Genomic DNA, 6,000 nt, shown 5'->3' on the forward strand with positions numbered 1-6,000 from the left:
GTTTCTCCATGTTGATCAGGCTGGTCTTGAACTCCCGACCTCAGGTGATTCATCCGCCTCAGCCTTCCAAAGTGCTGGGACTACAGGCATGGGCCACTGTGCCCAGCCTGGGCAGACGCTCTCTTTTGAGAGCATCTTGTCTGAATTGCTACAGTCCTGAAAAAGGAATTTCTTGTGGGCTTATTTCAGAAAGTCCTTGAGGTAGTCTTTATCTCAGACATGCAAGCATGAGCTCTCCCTGTTAGTGTTTGCCTGCCTCTCATTTGTTTGGGTTTGTCAAAAACTGGTTTTGTTTTGGTATCTGCAACTTTTATAACTATCAACTGATTTAACGATTTCTTCTGTTCCAATCTTTACATCTTTTATTTCTTACGCTTTTCTTACTTATACCAGTTAGGACCTCTGGTACAATGATGCGTTATGAAAGCAGGCATTCTTATATTGTTTCATATTTTAAGCTTTCAGTTTTTAATATTTCACTTTTTTTTTTTTTTTTTTTCTGGAGATAGACTGTCGCTCTGTTGCCCAGGCTGGAGTGCAGTAGCATGAACCTGGCTCACCGGAGCCTTTACCTCCAAGCTCAAGCTATCCTCCTGCCTCAGCCTCTTGAGTAGCTGGGACCACAGGCGTGTGCCACCACATCCAGCTAACTTTTAACTTTTTTGTAGAAATGAGGTCTCCCTATGTTGCCCAGGCTGATCTTGAACTCCCAGGCTCAAGTGATCCTCTGCCTCAGTCTCCCAAAGTACTGGGATTACAAATGTGCATTACAGATGGGAGCCATCACACCCAGCTGTTTCACTAGTAAGTATGACATTTGCCATAGTATTTCAAGACTATCCTTTATCTAGTTCTTAGTGTTTTTATAGTTTTGTTTAATCATTATTCAATGCTTTTTCTGTCTCTATTGAGATATGATTTTTCTTCTATAATCTATTCGTGTGGTCAGTTGCATTAATAGGTTTTCTAATATTATTAAAGCTTGGTCAGAGATAGACCCAACTTTGTCATGTTGTATTACATTTTGTATTTAATACTAGGTTTGGTTTGCTGATATTCTATTTAAGATTTTGGGCCGGGTGCGGTGGCTCGCGCCTGTAATCCCAGCACTTTGGGAGGCCAAGGCGGGTGGATCACCAGAGGTCAGGAGTTCAAGACCAGCCTGGCCAACATGGTGGAACCTCGTCTCTACTGAAAATACACAAATCCGCCGGGCGTGGTGGTGTGTGCCTGTAATTCCAGCTACTCGGTAGTCTGAGGCAGGAGAATCACTTGAACCTGGGAGGCAGAGGTTGCAGTGAGCCGAGATTGCACCAGTGTACTCCGGCCTGACCATAGAGTGAGACCGCATCTCAAAAAAAGAATAAATAAAGAAAGAAATAAAACTTTTTAAAAAATTTTAGGTGTTTTATAGTTAGAGGGTTTTAGGATATCCACTCTGCCATATTGCTCTATGTGCGAAGTTTCTGTTTTCTTCTTTCATCTTTTAAAAACTCTTAATTTTTTTGAAGAATGGGTAATATAATCACATATTTCAAAATTTAAAGGCACAAAAATGTATACAACGTAAAGTAAGCACTTCTCTCATCTCCCAATTACAAACTCCAACCAATGTTAATTTAAAAAATATCCAATATCCTTCTCAAGATGTTCTATGCATAAAGAATACACACAGGATTACACAAGTGATAGCACACTCAACCTTCTGTTCTTCACTTTTCTGTTTTTTTTTTTTAACTTTACATTAAATCTCAGAGTTATTTTCTTATTAGTACATAAAAGTCTTTCTCATTCTTTTATACTCCTGTATAGATGTAACAACATTTCTTTAATCAGTCCTACTGGATGTTTAGGATGTTTACAGTCTTCTGCCCTTTCAAATAAGGCTGCAGAGAATAACTTTATGCAGATAATTTTTTGCATACACCTATCTGGATATCCACAGGATAAATGCCTGAATGGAACTGCATAGTCAGTAGAGGTGTACATTTATAATTTGATCGATATTTTGCTAAATTGCCCTCTGTAAGCAAATATTTCTTTTATTTTTTAATGTGGCACGATCTCATCACGGAGGCAAATATTTCTAACATGATACCTAAAAGTAACGATTCCTTCACACTCTAGCTCACACAGTGTAAGACGTTTTATTTTTGCAAAACCAGTAGGTGAAAAATGATATTTTGTAGTTCTAATTTGTATTTTAAAAGTTACATGTGAAATTGAACATTTCCCCATGTGTAAGGAAGCCATATTTTCCTTTCTGTAAACCTGCTGTGCATATTCTTTGCTTATTTTTCTTTACTTTTTTTCTATTTTTTTTTTATACTTTAAGTTCTAGGGTACATGTGTACAATGTGCAGGTTTGTTACACATGTATACACGTGCCATGTTGGTGTGCTGCACCCATTAACTCATCATTTACATTAGGTCTATCTCCTAATGCTATCCTTCCTCGCTCCCCCTAATCCACAACAGGCCCCGGTGTGTGATGTTCCCCACCCTGTGTGCAAGTGATCTCATTGTTCAATTTCCCACCTATAAGTGAGAACATGCAGTATTTGGTTTTCTGTTCTTGCAATAGTTTGCTGAGAATGATGGTTTCCAGCTTCATCCATGTCCCTACAAAGAACATAAACTCATCCTTTTTTATGGCCGCATAGTATTCCATGGTGTATATGTGCCACATTTTCTTAATCCAGTCTATCATTGATGTACATTTGGGTTGGTTCCAAGTCTTTGTTATTGTGAATAGTGCCGCAATAAACATACGTGTGCATGTGTCTTTATAGCAGCATGATTTATAATCCTTTGGGTATATACCCAGTAATGGGATGGCTGGGTCAAATGGTATTTCTAGTTCTAGATCCTTAAGGAGTCACCACATTATCTTCCACAGTGGTTGAACTAGTTTACAGTCCCACCAACAGTGTAAAATTGTTCCTGTTTCTCCACATCCTCTCCAGCACCTGTTGTTTCCTGACTTTTTAATGATCACCATTCTAACCGGTGTCTATTTTGGTTTTTATATTGACTTCTAGAAGTTCGTTATATATTAGAGATATGATATTTATTCTATGAGTAATTGGTAAAAGACTTGACATACACCAGCTACTCCCGAAATGTGTCCTAAATCAATTTAAAGATACCGTAGTGAATGCACTAAATTAATATTAAAAAGTAATTTTTGCTGTAGTGGTTGTCATCGACTATAACATGTGCCACATGTTGTTGTTTTGCTATGAAGTGAATGATATGATACCTTTTAGGAAAACTAAAAAAAAGCAATAGATATATCCACCATTCCTGGGTATTTCATAAAATACTTGTTTCTTATGCATAGAGTCACGCGTTTGAGGCTGTGTAAAACTTTGTGAATCACTGGGGAAATTACTATATCAAACAATGGACTTGATGGGTGTCATAGCTTGTGTTCCCTAAAAGCAAGTTGGAACTACAAGGGCAACCAATTTGAGGGAAAAGGCTCAGAAAGAGAAAAAGCACATGCAAAGTGGTGCATTCCTGGGCTGATCATAGTCAGAGCTGTGTTTATGGCCAAGCTAAATGCAACCACTGTACCTCAGAAGAGTCAGGAGGAAGAGAAAAGAATTTATCTGCCAGCTCCCTCCTGCCTCCTCTCTCTCATTGGTCAATTTCAAGCCCCCTGCACCTGCACTTCCAGATTGTGCCACCTGGCTCTCAGCGCAGCCACTGCGGAAGCAAATCTCAGTACCTGACGGAGTGCTTCAGCCGAGTCTGCAGGTAATGGAGAGGCAGGCATCATGGAAGGAACAAGGCCATGCTGGAGCACTGCCTGCATGCCAGGGAGGCCAAATGAGGTGACGGGCATGGCTAAGATGAGGTGGGTGACAGGTGTCTTCATTGAGTAAGCAGCTGACAGCCCAGGAGGCAGGCAGGAGGCAGATAGATTAGCTGGATTTCTTAGCTGTGTGGCCACTCATGTGTTAGTTTGTGAGTGCTAAGTGTCAGCTCAAGTTGACCCACTGTCAGGGGAAGCTCCAGGGTTGGCATGTGGAGAGATAATGAATTCCTGTAGTCCCCAAGGAAGAGGTTGGGTGGATAATCTGTTTCATAGTGAGTGAAAGAAAATGTGCTATTTTATGGAAGAGTAGAAATACTTGGATTGAAGCTCTGCAAGCATCAATATGGATAAATATTTTGAGCTTTTCCCTAAACCTTCCTTCTTGAGGATGAAAGAGTTAATTTCTCTGAGCCTTTCCCTGTCATGTTTTGGAATGTGACTGACCTGTTTCTAATCATGAGGGTATTTTTTGCCCCTTCTCTCTCCATTCCTTTTGAAGAGGAATGTAAGTTACTAGGTAGTTTTTTGGCTTCTTGAAAAGCTCATTGCAGACCACTCTTTAAGAATGGCCGAGCAGTGATTATAGTACATCAACAGCATGAAGTATTGCATGGCCCTCTAAAGAACCAATGAGAAGTGGAAAAAGTTCAAAAGTAATGTGGAAAATATTTCTCAAACGGTCTGATGTGGGGAAAAATAGAACCATGACAGATAGACACAGTGACTTCAGCTATGCTAAACATGTGCACGCATGACCAACACTGGAACGGGGACTTCAGAGATGTTAAAATGGCTGTGGAATGTTTGGTCGGATGTGGTGGGATTTGGTGCCGTGCCAAGATTAAGTGGTTCCAGGGCCGGAGTGCTCTGAGTTCAAATCCTGCCTCCCACACTTGTCATTTTGGGAATACAACTCACCTACTCAGAGCCTCAGCTTCCCATTTTTTACTTTGTAGATTAAAATGACAGATTAAGCTTGTGGCACTTACTAGGCTCAGTAAGCAGTATGGATTATCTTTACTGGAGAAGAATTTTTAAAGTATTGTTACAAAGTAGTTATAATAACTTAAAAGCTTAAAAACACTTCTGTTAATAATAGTACATGTTAGGCCTGGCACGGTGGCTCACACCTGTAATCCCAGCACTTTAAGAGGCCAAGGCGGGCAGATCACCTGAGATCATGAGTTCAAGACCAGCCTGACCAATATGATGAAACCCTGTCTCTACTAAAAATACAAAAATTAGCCGGACATGGTGGCATGCACCTGTAATCCCAGCTACTCGGGAGGCTAAGACAGGAAAATCACATGAACCCTGGAGGCAGAGGTTGCAGTGAGCCAAGATCGTGCCATTGCACTCCAGCCTGGTAAACAAGAGTGAAACTCCATCTCAAAAAAAAAAAAAAAAAAAAGTACATGTTCATTGTAGAAAGTTTTAGCAATACACAAAAATAAAAATATTTTAAAAATTTTACTTGTAATCATGCCATTCAGAAATAGCCACAGTTTAACAACTTAGAGCACAGATCTGTGAACCTGGTTCAAGTTCTGGATCTGCCTACTGCCCCTTATGAAATTACTTAGTGTCCCTGAGAGTAAGATTCCTCCTCTGGAAAATGGGTCCAATAATATCTACTCAAAAGGTTGTGTGAGTGTTAAAATAATATGATGTTTGTAAAATGCTCAGCCTGCCAGATAACAAGTGCTCAAATTGTTGATTACCAATATTAATGTTGATACAGAGAAGATACATTCATTCTCTGCCCCTCATACAAACACCTGCACCATTCACCCTGGAATATCTTTTATGTCTCTTTTGATGTTAACAGCGCACCATAAAAATCTATATGATTCAAACTCAGTCAGGAAGAAGAGGAACTCTGGCAGATACGTGACCACTTTCTCAAAGAAACAGAATTTTTTTATTTTTTAAGCTTTGTTAAGGCACTGTTGACATATAATAAACTGTTCATATTTAAGCATACAGTTGGATAAGTTTTGACATGTGGACCACTCATAAAAACGTAGGGGAGGAAAAGTATCTTTTCTTTACCCATTCTAGGTTCATGGCAGAGGCCCCATAATAAAAGGCAGACTAGGAAAAAAAAGCTTATCAATTTATTTATTTATTTATTTTTTTGAGATGGAGTTTCGCTCTTGTCGCCCAGGCTGGAGTGC

This window comes from Trachypithecus francoisi, unplaced genomic scaffold, assembly GCF_009764315.1.
Source record: "Trachypithecus francoisi isolate TF-2019V2 unplaced genomic scaffold, Tfra_2.0 Lachesis_group0, whole genome shotgun sequence".
In the NCBI taxonomy this organism is placed as follows: domain Eukaryota; kingdom Metazoa; phylum Chordata; class Mammalia; order Primates; family Cercopithecidae; genus Trachypithecus; species Trachypithecus francoisi.